The sequence below is a fragment of the Phascolarctos cinereus genome, unplaced genomic scaffold (genome assembly GCF_003287225.1).
Source record: "Phascolarctos cinereus isolate Bilbo 61053 unplaced genomic scaffold, phaCin_HiC Scaffold_726;HRSCAF=1367, whole genome shotgun sequence".
NCBI lineage: Eukaryota > Metazoa > Chordata > Mammalia > Diprotodontia > Phascolarctidae > Phascolarctos > Phascolarctos cinereus.
In genome coordinates, this window is record NW_027556098.1 from 153,748,683 (window position 1) to 153,775,377 (window position 26,695).

The 26,695-nt window shown below is 36.1% G+C and overlaps 1 protein-coding gene and 1 long non-coding RNA gene across 5 annotated transcripts in view; one reads left to right on the forward strand and one right to left on the reverse strand.

The window, feature by feature from the left end:
- LOC110223772 (uncharacterized) overlaps nt 1-22,217 on the forward strand; it is a 143,196-nt gene extending 120,979 nt beyond the window's left edge. For both annotated transcript variants that reach the window (XR_002328776.2, XR_002328777.2), the window contains 2 exons: nt 8,240-8,379; nt 20,586-22,217. This is a non-coding gene — a long non-coding RNA (uncharacterized LOC110223772). The remainder of the gene's footprint in view (nt 1-8,239; nt 8,380-20,585) is intronic.
- Nucleotides 1-26,695, reverse strand: part of NCKAP5 (NCK associated protein 5) — a 1,104,295-nt gene that overhangs the window by 754,359 nt on the left and 323,241 nt on the right. The gene's annotated exons all lie outside the window — the stretch shown is intronic.

Genomic DNA, 26,695 nt, shown 5'->3' on the forward strand with positions numbered 1-26,695 from the left:
TTCTCAAGAACTCTAAGAAGTAGGCAGTATCAATAAGAAAATTGCACTTTAGAGAGGCTAAGTGATTTGCCCATTGTAACAAAGTTAGTAAGAGTCAGAGTTGAGATTTGAACCAAGGTCTTCCTAAATCCAGGTTCAAAACCCCTACTCATTATGCCAAACAGAGATCGGAAAGCTATAATTAATGCAATTATTCAGTACCTAATATACCCAATGTTATGCTAAGCTAAGCTAAAAAAGAGAGAGAAGATTTAGTCCCTATCCTCAAGGTATCTATAATGCAGTTGGGGAGACAAGAACAATACACATAAAACAATAAGAATGCATCATGGTATATAATTGTGTGAAATTGTGTAATCCATACTGTTGGTACAATATCTGCTGAAAGGAGGTCAGTAAAACTTTAACTAGGACTTAAGACACCTTATCCAATGGAAATTGATTGGGATTTTTTATATACTTTATTAAATTTTTTGTAGAAAAAGATAAAATAATGAGGAAATAAACTCCTAACAAGAATTTAGCTGTTAAGTTTTGTCTTTCATCCACATCCACGAAATGATCTGTTCATCAATATTTGGTCCAAATTTCTTCACTGTCTATAGACATCTTCATCTCTTTTTCCAGTACAATGATGATTGATATTTATAATATCTAGAACTTAACATCTTGAAGGTAGCATTTAGTAGAAAAGGACCCTGGACTTGGAATAGAAGACACGAGTTCAGGATCTTTCTCTGACATTTATGTATAACTGCATGACCCTGGACACATAGACATGTATATGAACCATGAACTGGCCCTAGAACTAACTGAAAGAAGGCCAGAGGTTACCATTGAGAAACTATACAGGCCTTTTAATGACTCTGAATTTTTGCCTGAAACAAATGACTCTCTTTTTTTGAACATTTTCTAGTGGGGCTATAGGAGTCTCAGGAGCATTAAATAAGTTCAGAATCACTCAAAGGACAACAGAGCAATGAGTGGTGAATGATGGGGGCAGGGCCCAAGACAAGATTTTTGCCTTTGCCCCAAAGGGAATCTGGCTCCCACTTGTCTACAGACCCCACCTCTTATATCCCCTCAAAAGCCCTTGCTTACCTTTAGATTTTATTCAGATGCACCTACGACCCTTGCCCTGAATAGAATCTGGCTGCTGTTTGTCTATAAGACCAGGAAAACCCTTAAACCTTCAAATTTCCAAATCTACTCCCCTCATTTCCCTTTGAAAGCCTTAGGCCCCCTTTTGTCTGTAGGCCCCAGAAAGGTCATCCTTTATCTCCTTTTGAAAGTCCTAGCCCCACCTTGATTTTGTGCAGATGCCTTTCAAACTTCTGCCTTCCTGTTCCCTCCATTATCTATTTCCATTGTCTATTCAATCTCTCTGACCTCCCCAATTAGAATTCTTACCTAGACCCTTTTCCCAATCCCCTTCTCTGACCACCCAAAGTTACTTTAGTATTTAAGATCCACCTTGGCCCTCATTCAGATGCTGAGAATCTCAGCTCAAAAGGCTGAGAACCTCTCATGCCGCTAGTCTTTAAGGGCGTCTGAGAATCTCTCATGTCCCAAAGGCTGAGCCTTTCTCATGCCTGCCTGTCCTTATAGGTGTCACCTGGCCTCTGTGATTTATCACTAATAAACTTTTCCTCTGGCTGAAGAAGATTTGAATTGAATTCATTCAGCAGGGCCTAGTACCACGATCTTGGGGTCCCAGCACCCCAAAAGTCCTAGACCTCTTCAGTGAATATGAATAGTCTACTTTACCAAGCAAGGCCTCTGTGTCATTGGGGAGGTGCATAATGAGAAGAGATGATGGACCAGAGGGAGGGACGATAAAAGGGCAAACTGAAGACTCGCCTGATAATCTACTCAATAGCAAGAAATCTAGAAGAAGGTCCCCAGAACTTCTGTGCACACCATGCAGAGATGTGATGAGTCAGTCCTACCAGAGAAGAGGACATGGATCTAGTATCCATTACTGGAGGAATTACCCATGTGGATGATATCACAGATGCATTGACATAACAAATACCCTGACCAAGACACCTTCCTGAGCCTTACTTTCTCTATTTACTAAATAAGGAAAATAACATTTGCATTTCCTACTTCATAGAGTTGTTATGAGGGAAATAAACCTTAAAATGCTATATGAAAATGAACTATGACTACCTTCAAACATTACAGATACATTTACATTCACAGAATTGTACTTATTAGGATAGGAAAATAGACATTGCGGAAATAGTTTCAACAAGAGATAAAACAAAAAAGTTAACCAAAAGATTCAAACATCTTTGAATATTGTGGGGCTAGTCCCCACTTTTTTTTTTTGCCGTTTCCTAATCCAACAATCATCTATTAAGTACCCATTATGTGCAAAGCATTTTGCAAACTGATGGAGATAGAAAGGAAAAAAAAGCAAGAAGTCCCTACCTTCAAGGAACTAACATTCTATTGAATTCATGAATTTTATAAATTCACAGAAACCACATCAGAAAAGAAAGAGTAAAATAGAAATAATTTTAAAAAACACAATTTGAAGCCTTTAAATGGTATTTTGATTAAGTCTAAACCTCTGATCATCTTTTCTTATGCCACCAGATGGTTCATTGGCACCAATCAGGTGACATACTAACTTCAGCTATGTTCCGAAGATATGTGTGTGTGCTATGTTTATTTTTAGAGATGAGGGGAACTGAAAAACAAAGTGGCTTAAAATAATTTTAAATTAAACAAAAGTGACCTTGAGGTACAATGTGTTGAGTAAGTTGTTGAAATTTAAAGCAGAAACTGTCTCTACCTAGAAGCTTTGATATTTCCATTTTCATGGTATTCTGATTAAAGGAAGCTTAGTAATTGTAACAAATCACAGAATTGTAGAATCATTGAATTTTAGAACTAGAAGAAATATTAAAGATGATTTGCCCCAATTTCCTGATTTTAAAGGTGAAAAACAACGGCCTTGATAGGGAAGTGGCATGCCCAATATCATAGTGACAGAGAATCGATCACAAATCAAGATTCCTACCTTCCATACCACAGCCTGCATAACCAACCTTCTGTATCCCTCTTCCTATCTCTCTTCCTCTTAAAATGTATGTTTTGCTGATGCTCTTTATTTACATCACTATCACTTCTCATTGACTATACCCCTTCCCATTAGAACTATACTTCAAAGAAAAGTAGCTTAAAAGAAATCTACTCATTCCATTTCTTTTCCCTTACACCTGTTGTCTCCCAAGAAAATCTGTTTAACTTAACCATTATGGTAAGTAGAAAACAGAATCATAACACCCCTTGTTACAGATAAAATATTGGGGCGATCTCAGCATTGGAAATAGCTTGAAGGCTTCTTATCTATTGGCTAGGACTTTGTCTTTCTACATCTTTGACCTCTAGCACATAGCATAGGGCCATATACATAGTAGTAAGTTTTTAAGGTCTGTTGAATTAAAATCAGAAATTTAGTCATCATGTACAATCTGGCATCACCCTACATTTCCAGGCTTATCTTACATTGCTTCCATTGCAGTTCACCATTCATGTCTCATACCAGTCCACCTCCATGCCTTTGATCATGCTATTACTTATGCCTTGAATGCCCTCTCTAAGCATGAGCTCTTTGATATCAACTATGTTTCAGACATAAATGCATACATGGTGCTAATATTTGACAATGAACAAAATGGACCAAATAGCAGATTAATGGAATGTGAAGAGTGGTGTTTTAAGGGTGTTTATTACTGCCTGCTCAACTTTTTAAACCTATGAGTATATATCTCTAGTAAACAAAACTAAGTATTTAAAGCTGTGTACTTCAAAAGGAAGATTCAATATGGATGAAAACTTGAGTGCCATTAAGTAATGAATTATCACTTCTAACTAATTCGTCAACCAAAATCTTCAGTATCATGGTCTGAAGTAATTAGCAAATTAATACTTAACTCACAATATCCAGGCAATCACAGAATTAAGGTATTTATCATCCTGATGATAACATGGATAAAATACAAGGCAAGGGCTAATGCAGTGATTCTTGAAATTTCAGTTCATGAACCTCTTTCCCAGTCTGGAGAAACTTAGAAATTCTTTTTTTCAGAATAATGTTTTTAAATGCATTAAAAATACATAGGATTACAAAGTATTGAAATGTAGTTATCAAAACAATAATAAAAAAAGTCATTTCCAAGAACATTTGTATATATTATGAATATATACCAGGTTCTCTTGTTCTATATTGCTATCTCAGAGTAATTCCTAATATTAAATAATGATAATTAAATTTACTGAGTGATCCCCTTATTTCTAAATCATTCTACCCCTAATTCATTTATAGCAATGCCTTAAAGACAAGTTTAATTAGTTAGAAGGACTGATCTCATGCTCTCTTATCTGCAATACTCTCTCTGGCATTCCTTCACACAAATGCTTTCCTTCCACTCCAAAGAAAAAGATCCTGGAAGATTTATTCTAGACCCTTTAAATTTAAAGTCTCTGATTAATTCTTTTCATCTGAACCTTCTTTACTCTTTCAAAATGGTAGTCAAATGATCATAATCAATTGATCTTAGAATTGGAAATTTCCTTGAGAAGCCATCCTGCCCCATTTCCAGGTAAAATATTTTCACCTACTTCAATAATAACTTTAGAATAGTCCTCTACTCAGAAGGTACTACCAAGCTGAAGTCCAAGCTTTTCATTTAGAGATGAAGAAAATTAAGTTCAGAGGGGTAAAGTTGCCCGGGATGCTCAAGATCATACAAGTTATAGGTGGAAAAGATGGAATTCATATTTAGATCCCATGACTCTGTGTTTAGATCTGTTTTCACTGTATAATATATAGCTACAAGGTCTCCAACTGACTACCTTGTTGTAATCCTACAACTTTCTGAAGGTTCTACAGAATGCTTCCCATTCTCTCAACTCCCTTTTTATATTCAAATGGCACGTGAGTACCACACACTCAAGCAATTTTTTTAAAAAGTATAATAGGAACTCTACTTTGAGGCAGAAGTTGGGCATGAAAATGTAGAGAAAACACAGAGTTTAGCTTGCACAGTTCTTTTCTTTTTTCTGTAGTTCTCCAAGTAAGATCATGATTCTTTACTGTTTCCCAGAGATAGTTGTATTAATATTTTACATAGTTTTATTAATATTTTACCTCCCCTAAAATTCTCTGGCCTTCTAAATTGTCCTATTAGCTCCTTTTATATCTGTTTTCTTGCAACTGGGCTATGGGATTTCCTTGCTACTTAGGTCTTGATGATTTCCCTTTTTCTTTCTTATTTTTTTTCCTCTTGAACAGGATCTGTCTCATGAGCCCTCATAAGAAACTTCCTCTTCTGATACAGACAACTGTCTTCTGAGCAATTTCTAACTTTAATGAGTTGCATGGGGGCAAGTGAGAGCTTAAATGACTTACCCGGGGTCAAAGAGCCAGCATACATCAGAGATGGATTTGAAGCCTGGTCTTCCTAACCCACAGATCAACTAACTCTCTATTACCATATGTTCCCTCAATGGAAGACAGATTTAATAGAAATTTTTTTTATTGTTTTACCTAGAGAGACATTAGCCTTAATTGCCCCTCTTCTGGAACATTTATTTCCTTTTATGCTTCACATCTATTTACACAAGTCACACCTTTTCTCCTCAAGCCATTAACTTACTCAGTAGGAACCACAATTCATTCAGATATGTTACAATAGAGGTCATTTCACTACCAAGAGAGTGTGGCTCAACACAAACGTCAGGTTATATAGATAAAGTCCCCCTCTATAATTTAACTATCCTATTTTGTAGGTGGAAATCCGTGGTACAGCACTTTCCCCCAAAATAGCATGGACAGAAGGTAACAAAGCCAAAAACTGAACATGGAAATTTCCTTGCAGATGAGTTTGTATTGACAATTGCCCCCTACAGACAGTATTAAGCTAATGTCATAGGTGGACAATGTTCATCTTTCATATGTGAAGAGCAATTGAATTGTGGTCCCTTGTAGGACTTGGATTCAGGAGACTATGTTCTGATAAATCATTTACTGTCTCCAGAACACTGCATATTGTACAGAGGATACAAATAAATAGAACATTAATTATTTTAAAAGAGAGATTTCCCATAATGCTCACTTTATTAGCAATTGAGCTGTTAAGTAATAAACTCAATCTGACCTTGTCAAAATCCTAACATTCAGGAGAATTTCATGAATTGGTTAGTTCCACCTCATTGCTATAGCTGACAACTGAGTTTTTACTTTTTTTTTTTCTCAAATGCTTAGATATGCAGTTTATTTCACATTCACACAGTGGCCTCATTTGTACCTGAATCACATCCTACCTAGTATTCAACAACAAAAGTGTTGCAAAACCTATTGAAGCATGTGCCATAGTTAAATTTAAAGTTTTCTCAATTTGGGCTGTGAACTACATAAGAACTCATTTTTACTTCCTAATGAATTAGGACTATCTTGTGAATTGCTGTTGTTTCTAACAGCTTCAAAAATGACTAAGCAAATTCATGGATGAAAGCTCCATAATGGGTCATTGAAGCAAATTAGAATCTTCTGGTGCTACGGCAAGGTGAACACCAAACCCTTCGAAACCTGCTTCTTAGTGTCACTGTAAGAAATAAAATCCTGGGATGGAGAGCTCATAGGTTTAACCCATAAGGACACCTTTTAAAACACTTTCTGAGAGCCAAGATGGAGAAGTAGAAGAAATATTACATCTGAGTTTTCCCAACATTCTACTCCAAACAATTTTAAAATAACACCTCTGACTGAATTCTGGAGAAGAGCCAAAAAAGGTAGGGGAGAGACATTTTTTTTCAGCCCAAGAAAACTTAGGAGGCCAGAAGAGAAGATCTGTGACAATGCGTTGGCGGCTGGCCTAGAGCCCATGTGGCTCCAACAACAGCTGTGGGCCTTGGAGGTTGTGACAGCAGAAGCATCAGCTTTGGGAGCTCTCAAGCCAGAGACAGTAAGGAGGATCAGGCAACTTGTAAGAAAGGAATTATAGCCTGTGCTAGCAGGGTGCAAGAAAAGGCACTGTTGGACAACTCCATTATCTATGCCCATTCCTCAGTCACAGTTCCAGGGCAGAGAGGAGCTTTTGAAGTCACAGGGAATCAAGAGACCTAAGGAGCAGAATAAATTTTGGCTGCAAGGGATCAAGGGCACTTCCTAGGTAAGGACCAGTGCATGGACCAAGAGAGCAGTGACCACACCTACCACCTTAGAAGCACTGAAAACTTCCAAACAGAACTATCTCTGAAAACAGTAGTGCAAAAAATCCTGAATCTTAAGACAATACTCCAATTGATAAATGGTCAAAGGATTTGAACAGGCAGTTTTCAGACAAAGAAATCAAAGCTATCTATAGTCATATGAAAATTTTTTATTTATAATGATTCAAATTATTATTAATTTATCATTGATTAGAAAAATGCAAATTAAAACCACTCTGAGGTACTACCTCATGCCTGTCAGATTGGCTAATATGTAGAAAAGGAAAATGTAAATGCTGGTGAGCATGTGGAAAAATACGGACACTAATGCACAGCTAGTAGTAAATTGGTCCAACCATTCTAGAAGGCAATTTGCAATTATGTCCAAAAAGCTATAAAATGGTGCATAGCCTTTGATCCAGCAATACCACTACTAGATCTGTGTTCCAAAGAAATCAAAGAAAAGGGAAATGGATTTGTTTGAGCAAAATTTTTATAGCAGCTCTGCTTTGGTGGTTGCAAAGAATTGGAAATTAAGGGGATTTCTATTAATTGGGGAATGGCTGGACAAGTTGTAGCATATAATTATGACAGAATATTATTGTGCTATAAGAAATGATGAGCAGGATGATTTCAGAACAACCTGGGAAGATTTGTATGAACTTATGCAAAGTGAAGGGAGCAGAACCAGGAGAACTTTGTACACCATAATAGTAATATTGTAAAGATGAACAACTGTGAAAGACTTAGCTACTTTGATTAAGATAATAATCCAAGACAATTCCAATGCACCCATGATGAAAAATACTATTCACTTCCAGAAAGAAAACTTATGGAGTCTCAGTGCACATGTTTTTCACTTTATTTTCTGGCTTTTTTTTTTGCAACATAGCGAATATAGAAATATGTTTTGCTTGACAAAAAAGTAGAAAAGAAAAAAAAAGAAACACTTTCTAATATACCTAAATATATTCTAATATATCTAAATATAGGGGTTTTTGTATCTTTTTAGAAACTAGAAACAAGAACAAACCAGAGCTTGTTCCTGTGACAGTAGACAAAGTCTTTTTGGATGACCTTGGTCCAAGAAGTATTTTCTGACCTGATGGCACTCCAGAGAACTTTGGATGGAACGTGTAACAAAGTTATTGGGTAATTTTTTTTAAAGTTACATTACAGTTACTTCTTGGTCATGTGAACAATAAGATGATGAACTAGACATTTTCTCTGATCCTCACAACCTCTCAAACCTTTCCAAAATAGGAATTATGCCCCAAAGATAAAACAATTTTAGCTGTTTCCACAGTCTAGGACACCAAGAACCCAAACAAGGTAAAAAACCTGATGAACATAGCAGAGAAGGCTAATCCCACCACCTATTGTATTTACTGAGGACTCCCTTGCATACCACCCAGCACTATGATGGCAGTACTACCCAAGCAGACCCATAAGATTACAACAGAAATCAACCTCTCCCCACACACAAACACCCATATTGCCAAGGAAAACCAGAAGGTGGAAGCTTGCTACCACTGTATATCAGCACGCAGCCTGCAGCAGGGCTCAGTCATAGAACTGAGGAATAGAGAGAATTACGGGAAGACACATACATGGGTGCATGTGTGGGTGTCCATACATCACCAAGTATGAGGGAAAGAGCCTAGCATCCATCTGGGGTCAGTTCTGTTCTCCTAGAAGCCACTCATGACAGACACTGAGGTTCATGAAATGTGAAGTGCCAAACATGAGGAGAAGTTGAATAAGATTTGAGGGCCAGCCCCCAGGGAAATCACTATTGAAAGGGAAGGAGTAAAAAAGTGAGAAATAGAAGAAATTAAGGGAAGGGATCCCTAAAAGGACCAAAGATCTCAAGAGAAAGAAATTCATTTAAAGAGCTTGACTGTAAGCAGATAAACCAACAGCAAAATATTAATAATAGAATGGAAAATGACCTCCAGATAAGCTAAAAGAGTCCAGACAGCTTTGGATAAATATTATAAGACAAGGGAGAATGAATCAATGCCTGATGAGGCAGATAAACCTATGGATTTCTAAGAGAATATAAAACTAAAATAGGATGTTCCTTAATGGTTTAAAAGAGAAAGAAATACGAAAATAGAATTTTTGACCTGCACAGTAGAAACATTGAGCAAAATCAGAAAACTTGAATCTGCAGTGTCAAACGTTCCTCGAAAAACAAAAGAGAGAATAACTGTTCAGCTACATTACAATCCTTAGGGTTTCAATATTATATAATATTTTCTTGGGACCTCCAGGACCAAGAGTTCAATTAACATTTACTAGGCATCTTCTATATCATATGCAAGACACTGAGCTAATTCCCAGGGCTACAAAGTTGTAAAGGTCATATGACATGGCCTCAAGTTGTTAGCAACCTAGTAAACATTTACTTGACAGTGGACACTATGAATTTCTTGGAAAATGATCCTGTTAGAATCAAGAAGTTTTCTGCTCTAAATCTTTCTTGTCTTAAAACCTACGTCTCTTGTATACAACAAAGATGATCACTATCAAATATGTTCTATTAGTACTTTATTTCTCATTTCTCTTTTCCCTGTCCTCCTACCCCAACTTCCAATACATGCTCACACACATGAATACACAGGGACTTTTCTAACTTCAGTAGTTATTGCCCATGATCATAATGCGGAATGGCAATTTTTGAATTACAAAGATCCATAAAATCAAATGGAGCTGACCAGCAATGCTGACAAGCTAGCACAAGCTTTAAAATGTCTGCTTCAGGTTTAACCAGCATAAAATTCAGGGCTTTTATGCAGTTCTTATAAAATGGATAAGCTAGAAATATAATTGTAATATTAAAAGAACTATTAAAATAGTTCTAAAAATGATTTTCAAAAGCTCTACTGTAAAGTGCCATTTCCCCCCCCCCACCCATCCCAGTCTTGGATTTGAGATCAATGGAAAGAGTGTAGCCCTGGGATTTATAAAACCTGTTTTCAACTCCCAGGTTTGCCACTTGGTAGCTAAATGACATTGAAGAAGTCATCTTGCCTTTATTATCTTATTTTTCTTAAAGGATATTTTATCACTGAGTATCTCAATTCCATTCAATTAGATAATGATTTATTAAGTGCCAACTACATGTAGGACACTCTACTAGGAGTGAAGATATTAAAAAAAAACAGTCTTGGGGCAGCTAAGTGGTGCAGTGCACAGAGCACCAGCCCTAAAATCAGGAGGACCTGAGTTCAAATCCAGCCTCAGACTAAACACTTGCCATTTACTAGCTGCATGACCTTCAGCAAGTCACTTAACCCCAATTGCCTTAAAAAAAAAACCAGTCCTCAAACTCATTTCATTCCACTGGGTGGGGAGGACTTGATATACTATGTACAAAATACATTCAAAGTATTTTAGGTGCTAAGAATGCTAAGATCTTAAGAGCTTGTTGAATATACCAAAAAGGCAGCATTGAACATTGAGCCTGAAGATATCAGTCTCAATCAGCTAACTAGCTAACCAAATGTTAAATTTATTTATTTATTTATTTATTTATTTATTTATTTATTTATTTGCCTTTTACCTATTGTGTGCCCATCCTTCACTGTGGTGAAAAAGAAATATTTGTATACATACATATATGTATATAATACATACATACATATGTATAAAAGTGTATGTGTATGTATGTATGTTTTGTGTATGTGTGCATGTATAAATATATGCATGTATAGTATTTGCTCCTAAGAAGCTAGGGAAGATAAGAACAATACACATGAAACAACAATGAATGATTCTAAGCATTTCATCATAACCAGTAAAATGTGGGATCCCGACAATTAATATTATAGAAATTCAGAGGAAAAGGACATGACAGTAATAGTAGCTCATAAATAGCTAACATTTACATAGCACTTATATGCCAGCCAGGCATTGTGCTAAGCACTTTATACCTATTATTTCATCTGATCCTTATTCTATTATTATTACCATTTTACAGATGAGGAAATTGAGGTAGACAGAGAATAAGTGACTTGCCCAGGATCACACAGCTAGTAAGGGTCTGAGGCTAGGTTTGAACTCAGGTTTTCAGAGAAGTGAAGAGATTCTATGGATAATGAGGGTTGTGAGTGGAAGGATCTGGATAGGTACAAAAGATCCAAATAGTTTGAAAGGAAGACATTCCAATATGACCTATGACCTTATGATGTACTAATGGGACAACGAGGACATCAGACCCTGATTACAGGTGAAAGGTACAGAATTAAACAGTAGAGGGAAATGAGGTCATAAGGAAAAATTGGGTCAGATTACAGAGGCCCTTGGACATGTTTTAATGAACGAATTGTGTTAAAAGGACAGCAAATATCTAGGCTAAGGTTATCCTGAAGTCCTGCAAATGTCTTCATAGACAGAGGATCAAATTAGGAGATATAATCTAAAAACTTTCATAGCAGTTATTTTCCTCCAAAATCCCCAAAGAAAAAAGCACCCCTCAATAGAACAGCTTTTGTAGAAAATTAAAAGGTACAGTGTGAAACTACCAGTAACATTTACAAATGTAAAGGGAGACATCACTTAGTCCACCATTCACATTTTAAAAGCAGCCAGTGTGAGCTTCTAAGCACAGACTTTTGTCTATTAAAAATGGATGAAAAGGGGGATGGGGAAGTTTGGAGGACCTCAGTAGATCTCCCAATTTAAACAGACTAAACTAACTGAAAACTTGTTGGCTTATACATAGGCATCCCAACTGAAAATAGAAAAGTTCCATTGATGTTAACCAGATTTTCAACTCCTATTGGATTGCTATGTAAATATATGAAGCAGTTCTATAACTCTGCATGTCTGCAAAGACATTTTTGGCAAACAAAAGTCTTTCCATTTTTTAATCCACACTATGGTTTCCTTTTCATTCTTGCATTAATTCTATCAAGATATGGAGATAGTAAATCTGATAAACATCTCGTATTTATTTTTGTCCCTGGCTTCCTAATTTCCTCTATTTCAACTTCTTGTCTCTGATCTGTTCTTATATGAATGGCCATGCAATAATTTTGGGGACTGAGGACCATAAGTTTCAAGGCGTAAAATTCTGACAGTTCTAGGCATCAACAAACCATAACTAGACGTTTTAAAGTTACATAATCAATCATCAAATGGATCAATGCACTCATTTTTACTTTTCTTAAGGTAGCAACCACTGGGAGGTATTCTAGAATGTTGAAATATTTCAAAGCTTAATCTTTACCTGTGACTAGAAATAAGGCTATTATAGTAAAATGCTGCTCATTAAATTAGGAACCAAAGCAGTTTCTTTCTCTCACTAAAGAATTATTTATTACAAATATTAGAAACAGCTGTAAATGGAAATATGTCAGGAGCTCTTTTACAAAATTATTTCTTCATATCAATGATGCTGGTCACCATGATAACAGAACAAAAACTGCAAAACTATTAAGTTGATCAGAATTCTAATTCTCATATCCAATGATATGAGTTAACTGTGAGTTAACAACAAAAATAAAGCAATGTACAACATCAAATTATGTACTGAAGAACTAAAGGAATCCAATATATTGTATATTTTGTGCCTTTGGAAACCAGAAGTATGAAACAATTGTCTAAGTCCTGGAGAATTTAAACTAATTAGAATGTTTTGGAGGAAACTTCAAATTTAATGTATTCCTTGGTCGTTTTAAGTTATAGGCATTTCTGAGGATTAGAGACTAATTTCAATAATCACTTTGTACTTAAAACAAAACAAAACAAAAACAAAAACAAAACTTCATGTATTCATCCTAAACTAGGAGACAGATTTAAAATTTGTGATTTGTACAGATTGCTAAAGACTAGAACACTTTAAGAAAAAAAGAATCACAAATTTTAAAAATTGACATTTGCAATTTATTTAGGACTATTTACCCCCACACACAAAAGGCATTGTTTCCTATTCTGAAGATATAAAAGCACAATTTTATATCATCAAAGATATAAATAGCTCTACCTTAATTTTAATCAGTTAATCTTGGTATAATATCATATGCTCAAAGGTACCTAATTTGTAGATATGTTCTCTAAGCAACACGTACCACGAGTGGGGAAAAATAACCACTTAACACATGTCTTTAAGCGAAGTCTGATATTTGTTAATGCCTGAAATCTCACAATTAATAGACTTATGCTCTCATTTCCTATTTGATGCAAAAAACCCTGGTGCCATAATATCCATGCATCTATTCTATAAATATTTCCTGAAAATTCAGTATATGTGAAGCTCTAGTCTAGACTCTGTCAACAAACATAGAAAGCAATGTTATTGTTCTCTAAGGAGCTTATAAATTAGTTTTTTAAAAATAAGCTTTGTCATTCATTTGTAATTTAATATATGACTTGAGGATATTGGAGCCTTTTCAAAAAGTAGAAAAAGGAAAAGTGGAGAGAATAAGAACATATTGTTCATGTGGTAAACTTGGGAAGAACGGAGGAATAGCATAAGGGGAAGACATTGGGGCCATCAAAATAAATTTTATAGACATCAATCACAATTAATCTTATAATGATAGCTGCTATTTATATAGCACTTGAAGAGGTTTGCAATGTGCTTTACAAACAATATTTTATCCTCATAATAGTGGGAGGTATTGTTATTATTATTATTATTATTATTATTATTATTAATGCAGATAAGGAAATTAAGGCTGAGAGAGGTTAAGTTATGTGTCTGAGGCTGGATTTGAACTTAGGTCCTTCTCCACATATGTGTGTTTATGTGTGTGTATGTATGTATGTGTTGTGTGTGTCTGTACACAATGCACACAGGAGGGGGTATGGCATGGTATGATAAAGAGTAAGTCTCAGAGTCGGAAAAACTTGGGTTCAAGTCCAGTTTCAGAATTTGGAAAAGTTATTTAAGCTTTTAGGTCCTCAGACAACTCTCTAGGACCTAAACTACAGACTAGTTTCAGAACTCCACCAGTAGACTTAATTTCCTACATGTTTATATGCATGTTTATAATTTCTTTTATACCCTTACATAGAATGTGATGAGTCTACTGTATACTAAAATTATACATGCTTTTTTCCTGATACGTATTACCTTTGAGCATAATTTGATGGCTGGGCCAGATATATATTTATTTTCACTTCATATTTTGAGAAGTATTTAAGTTTATTAATTATAAGTAATTTAGTAACACCTGGGAAATAATCATTTCAAATATAAAGGAAAACTATTAGCATTATAGTTTTATCCCTTTCCTTTATTTAGAAGTAGCAATTTAAAGTGAACCAGAGTTTTTATCTTTTTTTCTTTTATGCTTTAGTATTTAAAGTTAGAATAATTGCAAATGATGAATCTTCATATTCATAGTTGCATTTAATTTAAGTAATAAAGTAGGCTTTACCTTGGAGAATCATAGTGTTTGAGAAGACATGAAAATAAACCAGAATAAAAGAGATACCAATGCCTAATACAGTTACTATTTTTTCACTCTTCTATGTGGTCCAAATCTTTTTATTGATCCATCATATCTTATTCAACATGGTTGAGTGCAAAGAACATTGTATCATTATAGACTTTTACGTGTGCCCCTTCCCCAGTAGAATGTTAATTCCCTGAAGGCAGGGATTATTTTGCTGTTGCTCATGTTTCCATGCCTCAATGACATTCACATAGTAGGTCCTTAATAAATGTCTACAAGGTTGAATTTAAAGGATCATTTCTTTTTTTCCAGCTATAAATTTCTCCTGTGTATAAAGGAAGAAAATGTATTATTTTAGCTACTTAAAAAAGGTAATTTTACATTTCCCAATAGAGAAAATTTTCACAGAAAAAGGAAGCCTTTACTTTTGAGTGGTTTCAAAAAAAAATGTAAATCAAAGACAGAAAATACATAGTAGCAAAATCACTTTGTAGTCTGGTCATGCTTCTGGCAGCTTAGAAAGTGTAAAGGTCATCACTAACAAAACACCTCTGTAAGAATTCATTTCTAAAACAAACAAAACATGCCTAAACCTATTAGAAACACATCATTCATTACACCCTTCATTTATAAAAGGAAACAAATGATGAGTGATTGTAAGTGCCCTGCATCAATGATTATGAATGACAAATGAGGTCACCAGAGTATTTAAAAAAATATGAATACTGAAAAGGCTTTAATTAAAATTTATTTTGTTCAGAATATCACAAGAGTATAGTAAAGGATCTTTTGCATGGTATTGAACTTAGTTTTGTTTCTATTCCTTTCACACACTCTGTACTGTTTGTAGCACATTGATTCTTAAACTTTTTAGTCTCAAGGCTCTTAAAAATTGTTGAGAACACAAAAGAATTGTTGTCTGTGTAGGTTATATCTATCAATATTTACCATATTAGAGATGAAAACCTTTTAGCATTATTATTCAAACGGGCTTGAATGGATCTCCCCTTGATGTTTCTCTATCTAAACTAACTTCATGTCCATCTGTTTTTCTGCCTTTTTGCCTTACCTTCTTTGATACCCCATTTAGAAAGTCTTCACTCATTGAATTTCCCATGACACTTCACTCATCTCTTCCTACAATTAATCACATATTAATTGGTATAATTATTTGGATACAATTATTATCCCATCTCCACTCAGATTTTCTAAAGAGCCAAGATTATGTCATATTTGTATTGGTTTTCAAGTTTGTGTCTTCATCAGCTAGCATATTACTCTGCACACGGAAAGAGCTTAATAAATGTCTAATGGATTGACTCAAAGAAGATCATCTCCTGCCTGCTTAACTAACAGGTAGTTTTGTAGATGATTCTATTTAGCTCGGAGGATCTGGGGCCTAGATGGAATCCTCCATGCTAGTAGTTTTCACCTACACCACGGGGTGGAAGTGTTGAGTAAGTGCCACACTTTGTACTATGCTTCTAGGTCTGTGGTATCAAACTGAAACAGAAACAGGGCCACTGACTCACGATCCCTGCAGCCACATATTGACTTAGAAATACGTTAACATTATATTTTTACTTTGTTAAGTATTTCACAATTACATTTTAAGCTAGTTTAAACTGCACAATGAAAGTTGGGGGCCATATTGGACACCTCTGTCCTAAAACAGTTAGTAACCTATGGAAGACAACATAGTATAATAAGAGAATCTGTGTTCAAATTCCACCTCTGATACTTAACACTTTTATGACATTGGGCAAATCACTTAATTTTCTGTGGCCTCAGCTTCTTCATCTCTAAAGTGAGGGTCTGAACTAAATGGCCTGTGAAATCCCTTTAGGCTCCAGGTTTATAATTTTATAATTTTTCTGTCCTTTAGTTCCAACTCTCTTTTCAGGGTAGTGCTAATTTGTTTTCAAAATGTGTTTGAATTTATGGCTTTACCCAATCAGAAACTAGCTCAGAGCCCCCACCTAGTACCTAAGCCTCACTTCCTTCTAAGACTTGTTATGTTTCAGTGAATCCTTATCACATGACCTTTATATAATGGTGCTGGCTTTCCAAAGAAACAGCATGTTTCGTGTTATATACAGTTATTATTACTCTTACCATTGAATTATTAATCAAATTAATAATGAAAATAATGTACAATAGCAAAAAAATTAATGAATAATAAACAGCTACTAAGTGTTATAAGTCCCTCACTCTTACAGTTCTCAGAAGTCCACAGAAGCCATATCCAGCAATGTATATTACTGCCATTTTTGGCTGGTATCATTCTTCTCAGCCTTCAGTACAGCATTCCCTGGTTCCTGAAGCTGCGTTACATCACTTTCTGTGGCTACTACCTCTCTTCTCAACACGAACTGCTTGTAACAGGAAGAGAAGAGAAGGGCAGCCACAGAAAGAGGGATACTGTACCTGGTCTTGTTTTTCAAAAAATTAACTGAATGTCTGATAGATTCATAGAGAGCTGTTGGGACACTTTTTCCAATCTTTACAGAATAGACCTACTTTCAGATCTTGGCACAGCAAACACTCTCATCAGAAGATGGAAAAGAACTATGTTTAACTTATCCCCATGCCTTTCTGGTATAGGGAGTTTGGGAGCATTTGTCTCTACAGAATTCTTCTGCCATTTACCACATGGTAACTGTGTGTTGATTGATTTGATTGATTTCTTCATTTAGTGAATTGCTCTTTACCTTAAATATAACACTTCATGCCTATTGTAGAATAAGATCTCTTATTCTAAATGGAAGAAGTTTCCAAATAGATTCATGCTGGGAATGGAGGGTTCAACTTGCTTCTCCTTAGCATAAATACCTAGAGCTACCCACCAAGAGCTATTTTGTACTTGTTAAACCAAAGAGATCCCATCATAGACCAGCATCCCTAAGGGAAACATTGACTCACTTGTTCTGTGATAAGACATGATTATCTACTTGGGGACTGAAAATAAAATAAAATTTCCTAGAATTTCTACTTAACTTGCCAATAAAGATGAAGCTATTGTTTAGATACCAGTCTACTGGGGTTTCCATGGGTTACTAGGAAATGTAATAATAGCATTTATTTTCAGGATAACTAAGTTTTTTATTTGGGTGTTGTCTGAATGTATCAAAAACTGTAAAACAGAACTCACCCAAGTACTCTGACTATCTCTAAAGTTCCATAGCCTTTCCAACAAAACTTTATTTTGCTAGGGTTCAATTAAGAGCAATTTACAACAGCATTCAAAAGATTTTAGAACATCTAATAATAATAAAAAATAACTAACTTTCACATAGCACCTTCAAAGCATTTTGTTAAGTATTTTGACAAATATCTTGTTTGACCCTCGCAATGATACTGTGAAGTAGGTGCTATTATTATTCTCATTTTAAAGTTGAGGAAACTAAGACAAACAAAGGTCAAGTGATTTGCCTAAGATCATACAGCTAACAAGTATATGAGACCTAATTTGAACTCAGATCTTCTTAATTCCAGGCCCAGTTCCTTGGGCCAGTACCACCTAGCCTCCTCTAGGCTGATTGTCCTACTTTTTTCCCTCCTTCCTTCATTTATTCACAAATACTAATTGATGATAATTTGCTGAGTACAAGGCACTGTGTTAGATGCTACAGGGTACACAATGAAGAATAATAAAACATGATACTTGTCTTTATGGAGCCTAAAGTCTGGTAGGAGAAATATGAAACAGTCACCAAAAAAAATTGGTACAGGGTATAATTTAAAAGTATAGAAAGTGTGGAAAGAGGTGGAAAGGATTCTGGAAATTCAGAGGAATATCTCATGGAGATAGAGTAACTGATCTGTGGGGCACAAAGGTAGCAACTGTTGCTAACAGCTCCAACCAGCCTGCTTCCCACTCTGAGGCTGCCTTACCTATGGTATATCAAAGTGCAGGGAAAACCAGAAATTCAGAGTGGTCTCTTGTTGTTCAGTTGTTTCAGTCATGTCTGCTGACTCTTTGTGAGTTGATTTGGGATTTTCTTAGCAAAGATCCTGGACTGGTATGCCATTTCCTTCTCCAAATCATTTTACGTAGCAGGAAACTGAGGTAAACAGGGTTAAGTGACTTGTGCAGGGTCACACAGTTAATAAATAACAAAGGTCAAATTCAAACTCATGTCTTCCTGAGTTGAGGCCCAGCACTCTATCACTGTACCACCTACCTGCCCCTGATCAGTTTGGCTGGCCCATTCCTAAAATTGCAGTCATATCAGCCAGCCAGTCAACAAGCATTTAAGTGCTTTCTATGGATCCTTAATAGGAATCAGAAAGGAGATCAGACACTTTCCCTAAAGAGCGGGGGAGAGCTGAGTGACTCTTATTTCTGGTTAGCTTTCTCTATATTTGAATTCCTGTGAGTTAAGTGTATCCTTGAGGATGTCTTATGCATTGGACTATGTTGTAAGCTGCCTAGACAAAAAAAAAATTCCAAAGGAGTAAGTGATAATGGCCATCTAAGGTCAGATATATCTTTGACAACATTCTCAGATTGCTTCCCCATTGCTTCTACTTCCATTTGTTAGAAGTTCTAGGATCTTTGTAGTCAGGAGTCTCAAGTCCTTTAAAGAAGAGTTATTTGAGAATTAAAGATATAAAATGAAGAAAATTATTCTGGAGTTAGTTTTTTTTTCTTTAACCAGTCCTCAAATGACTTCAGTCAGGTATTCCAAATCTGCTTTGCACTATAGCACTTATTGTTTCCTTATCTGAATCTTCTCACCAATGGGAATTGGATTCAAAGAGTCTGCAGTTCTGAATATGCTTCCCTGGAGCTCCATCCCACCAGTTTCTATTGAAATCTGTTCCATGTTATTACTATCTTGAACAAAAGTCTCCTAAAGATGCAAACTGCATCAAAGTAAAACACAAAAGTCTAAATTAAAACAGACCCAAAAAAGCTCTTAAACTTCTAGTGGGAAAGATGTTTTGTTTTGATTCCTGGCTAATATAATTTTATTTTTGGGTTTCTGGCCAGACACACACACACACACACACACACACACACACACACACACACTTTTTCATAGCCCCTATATAGCTATTTCTGGTAATCGTCTTCAGCAATGTAATGGGAAGTGATTCTATAATGAGAAGTAAAGAAGTCCTCAAAGTCCTTGGGTCTCCTAAAATACAGAATTTTGCAGGAAAGCCAAACTTGTCCTCACATATGACCTGATTCTCCTAAATGTGCATGCCATTGCACTGACCTCTCCCCTCTCTCTGCCCTCCTCAGCTCCAGCTCTTAGATATCCTTTGACTTCTTCAGAACTTAGCATAGCTATCACTTTTACAGGGCACTTTTCCTGGTCTCTGCTATTGCTGAAGTCTTATCTGAAAAAAATTACCTTTTTTTAAAATCTAATTTGCATACACATATGTGTACATATTATTTCCTCCAATAGAACTGTGAACTCCTTGAGGACAAAGACTGTTTGATTTGTGTGTGTGTGTGTGTGTGTGTGTGTGTGTGTGTGTGTGTGTGTGTGTATTCCTAGTATCTAGCACAGTGCCTGGCACATAGTAGGTGCTTAATAAATGTTATTGATTGACAGGAACCCAAATCACATTTAAGATCAAGAAGAGCTGTAACTATGTTTCTCCTGATGGGAGTGTGCAAACTAATCAATATAACTCGGCATGAGTACCTTAAAGCAGGCACAAATGTATGTAGAATAGAAAATAGTAGGAGAAGCAGGGATAGGAACCGAGTGGCCCATCTCTTCCATACCTGTGCCCTCCCAGATCAGAATGTATAGAACACAATTTAATATTGCTAATATTACAATAGCTAATTAATGGATTATATTGAATAACATTTTAATATCTTTGCTTTAGATTATAAATTACAGATTTAATTTGATAACATGTTTTTAATCCATTTCCTTTGATATTTTTCTTTTCAATTTGTGCCTATCCTTTCTCTTCCAGAAGATAAGCTCTTTGCAAATGTTGTAATCTACCTTCAGATGGGAAACAAATATGGTGAAAAGAGAACTGAAGTTGAAAATAAAAGAAGAGATTACATAAGATATACGAATTATATCCCATTAATCTAGATTTGATCACTGACCTATGATATCTGTGGGGAATTTGGGAGAGTGTTAAGTGCAAGAAGACCAGAAGCTCACAAATATTATCTTAATTTGCAAAAAGGGGAACAATGTGGATTCTGTGTACTGCAGAGCAATGAACTTCAACCAGATCCCTGGCAAAGCTCAGGAGTGGATTATTTAACGAAAAGTTTATGACCACTTAGAAAAGGAAATCTGACAGTCATGAACTAATTTATGTTTACTAAAAACAAGGCATTCTTGAATAACCTTGTTGACAGAGATTATGAGAGGATTGTAGAAAAAAAAGACATCACTCTTTATTACATAACTGCCTGTACTTTTCCTTAACCTTCATGGATATTCCTGTCTTGCCTCACCATACAGATTGTCAGCTTCTTGAGGGCAGTGATATTTTTTCACCCATCATCATCATCATCATCATCATCATCATCATCATCATCATCGTCATCATCATTGTTGTTGTTGTTATTGTAATATGGGCTGGTGAACATGTACAATGTGCATAGTTGATGGATTCTCTTTTTGGAAAGGGCTGACGAATCTGCTTCCAGAAATGTTCAGTTGTTTCAGTCATGTCCAATTCTTTGTGACCATGTTTGGAGTTTTCTTGACAATGATACTGGAGTGATTTGCTGTTTCCTCCTCCAGCTCATTTTATAGATGAGGAAACTGAGGCAATTAGGATTAAGTGACTTGTCTAAGGTCACATAGCTAGTAAGTGTCTGAGACCAGATATGAGCTCAAGAAGAGGTATCTTCCGGACCCTAGCCATGACATTCTATCTACTATGCCACCTAGCAGATAAATTGAGTTTATTACACTCCAAGAGTTTCTCACAACAACATCAATGAAATCAGAAGTCCAGACCCATCCCTCCCTCCCCTCAAGAAAGAATTGTATCAAATTGTACCAAGTGACAAAACAAACAAACAAAAACAGGGTTATAATCGGCATCATGGACTGAAAATCTGCACTCAGGAAATCACAGATCCAGAAATGTATCTAATCATAATCAAGGTGATAAAAATTATCATAGTGCATTCCAGAGCCTAAATAATTATGATTATACAAAGCCTAACTCAAAGAGCTAACAAGGTTAGAATAGAATAATCAGACAAACTCAGCTGGCAAGGTAGCACAGAGGGTAACATTCACAAACAAACAAACAAAACCATAAGTCACATTAAAAGAAAAAACAGGGGATAAATAATGGCAACCTTTCAATCTCTCAGGACAATCATGTGATGGTTCTCTGTGGACATGAGATGGTCCTTTTTCACAAATTGCACATAGTTGAATGGAAGTATGTTTGTGTGGGGAGGATCATTTCACAAGATACAACTGTGTCCAACTATATATTCACAGTGGACAATTAATTTTCTTGTTTTTACTTTGTTACCATCTGTATTACAAGACAATGAAGATTTGTGTTTATTCAAGCTTGATTTGAGTAATTTCACATTAAAATCACCCTGTTGTCTCTATAGCATGATTCCATCAAATATCATTTTCTATGGTACAGTTGTGGAAGAAGGTCTGATGTGGCCATTGCTTCCTTGCAAAGAAACAGTCATGAATGAATACAGCAGATTGTAAACGAATCATACCGATACAAAGTTTCTTTGGAACAGCTCAAGTTATAGCACACACTAACTTGAAACTATAATTTACAATGTCTTGTTAATAGGGAAATGATTGAACCTAGAAAACTCAGATAAGTTAATTGTGCAAAAGTATCCAGCTAGTCAGGGCCCTACCTGATTTTATCAGTGTTATAATAATCATTGCATCATAAAATCTTAGAATTGGAAAGAACTTCAGAGGTCATTCAGTCCAATCTTCCACCAAAATCATGAACCCTGTTTACAACGAATTCTATTTGTGGAATCCGTTTCCAGACTCCTCCCTCCTAATTTGTGCCATCTTTTGGACAGTAACCTCACCTTGTTTATGCAGAATACAACCATCCAGTTCTTTTTGGCCCCCATTATGCCCACTGTATTTCCTAGAGTAGATGATCTCCTGAAGTAATACCCTTAACCAAATGGCACCTCATGATCCATTCTACTCATTCTCCCCTAATTCAAAGTCTACTGTGGGTCTGTTTGATCTTCTCCAATATTATGGAGGCCTGCCTGCCTTTTGCCCTGATTTAATCAGCCCCCTTTGGGGGCATGGAGAGAGAGGGGAGAGAAGATCCAGGATCTGCAAGTAGGTACCATTTCATGGAGCTTTCCTGCTGATATTGGGCTTCTTGGGATTCCTCACCATTTTCATACTTTTCCTTATAGTTAATACTATGGTGTTAACAAGAAAACAGTGAAACTTCACGTTTGGGCTGGAGAAACGTATTACTGTTGTGATCATGCACTAATATGCCCCCAAATCAATCCATGTTATACCAAATTCAACGCTGTAAGTGCGTCATGTTACTGTGAGTAAAAAGAGATTGAGATCCAGATGTCAAGAAGCTTTTGAAATTATTCATAGAATACAATTCACATCAGGACTCATGTAGCTATTGTGTATGTCAGAGAAGAACCAGAAATGCCTGGACACTTGCTGATTTGGAATTCTTAGTAAGTGTCCATCATAGTCTATGGACAAGTTGAGTCATTCCAAATACGGCCTGCCTTTTGATTTTTCTAAGTCTAAACGCATTTCTCCTATAATAAACTGTCATCTTCAGTTTCTACATGGTGAATTATCCAAGTGGAATCATTCACCCTAAAGGCAGTGCAATGTTGGCATTATCACCAGGCATAAAGGGCAAAACAAATAAGGCAAAAAAAAAAGTCAAGATGAATTCAGGTCATTGCCCTAACAGCAATAATGACATTACATTTGTCACCATCATTATGTCCTTCCTTTTTCCTTTTCACAAGGTACTGCCTCCTGCACTACTTCTGACTGAGTAAACTGTATCCTAACAAGTCTGTTTGTTTACAACAGAGGTCTGGCTAGGTTTGGGGTTTGGTAATTCCTGAGAGAGACCCAAATACTAAGACTATAACAGAGAAGCTGATTTTTTTTTTTGTGAAACTCCTCTAGCATGAATCCTAGATTTCATGATTTGAGTTACGAAAAGCAGATAAGGAATTAGTTTGAAAGTAGGCCTATCCCATCTCTAAAAATACTAGCAGAGAGTATACCTTACATGTACTTTCTTTAATACCATAATAAACCTATCAGAAGTTAGATTACATTTAAAATTCAGAGACAGATGCATTTTCTTGCTAATGGTCCCTCAGTGTTCGGTAGTGTCAACAATCAGTTGCTACTATTCTCCCTCTCCTCTGCTTAGACACTGACCTCTGACCTTTGATATGAACCTTGTGTACTTAGTTGTTTTTCAAATGGATAAACCTAATTGATCTATGGATTTATCCATTATTCTTTCTTGACATTACTCTCTCTCCTTACCAAAGTACACATACTAATGTCTCTTGAGACAAATCACAGAGAAACAGTGTATTTGGGTACTTTTACGAAAATGCGTTGTACAGACTATGTTTGGAGTCATAGTGAGAAGTATCTCCACTGGCCACATGTTATTCATTTAAGAAGTGGGTCTGGAAGTGAATATACCTGATTCATCAGGACGTGGAGCAATGCCTACAACACATACACACACACACACACACATGCCCCACAACCATTTTATCTGAAATGTGGAATCATTTGTACTGCTTTCGGGATCATATGGACACTTCCACGGGGCATCTGGTGAGACTAAGAGCGGCCTCCAAGTTGTCCCCAGCATGTGTGTGTCAGCCAGCTGGCAGACCAGATGCAGCCAAAGCCTACTTAGCCAGATGACCATCACAGCCTCCAATAACACATTTAAAGGTCAAAAGAGCTTTGGCTCCTATTTAGAACAAGTGAATTTTGCCATCAGGGGTCTCATTGACCATTGGTTTGTAAAACATTCAAATAATTTGCTGCTTCCTTAATTAAGGTAAACTAACACTCCCACACAAAAGCTTAACTTCAAAGTGACGGGTATTGTCTATGCCCTTTGTCAAATTTTCCCAGGAAACCACTGTTCTCTACCTTTATGGTGCCACAGAAAACGGTTTTGTTATCTCTTCACTACAATCTTTATGTATGTTGGGAACAAGAAATCTGTGTTAGATACTTAGTCAACCTCTAAAACCTTTCCTAAAACATCATTTTACTGATAAAGATAAAACACCTCTGCCATAGGGAGACTGATTTAATAATCAGATTTAGTGAAAATAAACATTTTCATTTGGTGATTTTGGAGTCGATGGTCACCAGATTTTAGATTTAGAGTTATGATGTATGTCAGAAATTATCAAGTCCAAATCTCTTATTTTACAAATAAAGAAAATGAGGCCAAGAGAGGTAAAGTGATTTCCCTGAGACACATAAGAGTATCAGAGTTGGGATTTTGAATGAAGACTTGCTAACTTCAAAGCCAGGAAAACTGCCCTCATTGACAAAATCCTCACCAAATGTCCCTCTCTTAAGAAGGTCCATAATGACTCAGGAGACGGAGTTTAGCCTGTATCTGTCAAGTAACTTTGTGACCTTCTATAAGTCATTTTAAAACTTAGACCTCAATTTGTTCATCTGTAAAATGAAGAATTTGAATAAGATAATCTACAGGATGTGTTATAGTTCTAATATTCAATGAACTGGTGAAGCATTCTGCTCCAAAAAAGAAAAGAAAAAAAAATCAGTTGCCAGAATTCCACAGAATGGGGTGATTCTTGCATAGTCTGAATAGAAAATTCCTTTGTTAATCAACTTTTGTCTTTGTAATCTCAGTGTCTCACAAAAAATAAATAGCTATTGAATTAAATTAAGAATGAGGTTGGGCCTTTCTGACTGTCTGGATTAGTCTGTGTAAGTCTCCTTTTGCTTCCATGGGAAGGGAAATGATAAGCATCTTTGAATTTTATGTCATGTCTAAGACTTAAAAGAGGAAAAAAATGAATGAACGAATGAAAAAGCAATTACTAAGCGCTTATTTTTGCCAAACACTCTGCTAAGCTGGTGGCAAATTGAGGCAGTCTCCTTTCAAGAAGCTCATAGTCTAATTTGAGGTAACAGAATATTTAATTGGGGTGGAGTTGGCCACCGTGAGGGGAGAGAACACAGAAAGGTGACTTGAGAGGGTACTGAAAATTATTCGGAGGCAAAAAAGATGTTTAACATGCAAACAAGAAGACTTCCAGGAATCACAATAACCCTCTTCTAGTGTTTGAAGGGCTTTCACATGAGAGATGGATTAAATTTGCTTTGTTTAGACCGCCAGGAAAAAACTGGTGCAATAGATATAAATTACAGCAGATTTCAGCTTGATGTAAGAAAATCATATTCTAACAACTAAAGATGCCCCAAAATGAAATGAGATGTCTTGGGAAGTAGTGGATTCCCCCTCATTGGAGTTCTTTAATCAAAGGCTAGATGGCATGTTTATGTAGTGATTTTTCTAAATTTTTCTAGTCTAACCACATCACCCCCCTACTCAAACTATAGTGCCTCCTTCTTAGCTCCAGCTTCACATGTAAACACCCTGATGTTTAAAGTCCTTCATGACCTGGGACCTTCTTATGTATCCAGTCTTCTTACGCTTTAGTCCACCTTCGTGCATTCTATAATCTCACTGTACTGGACTTTACTGTTTTTCAAACACAGGATTCTAAATCCTGATTTTGTGTTTGCTCTGGCTGTTTGTTACCCATACCTGAAATGCTCTCCCTCCTCAGGTTTTGCAAGAGGTCTTTCCCAGTCATATCAACACTAGAGCCTTCTCTTTGGAGATTACTTTTCATCTATCATATACATCCTTCATATACACACACAACTACTTGTATGGTGTCTCCCCCATTAAAACATAAGCTCCTGGAGGACTGTGGGGTTGGTTCTTTATTTGTTTTGCCTTTATTTCTGTCGCTGGCAAAGAGTAATTGCTTAGTGCTTGCCTGGTAATGA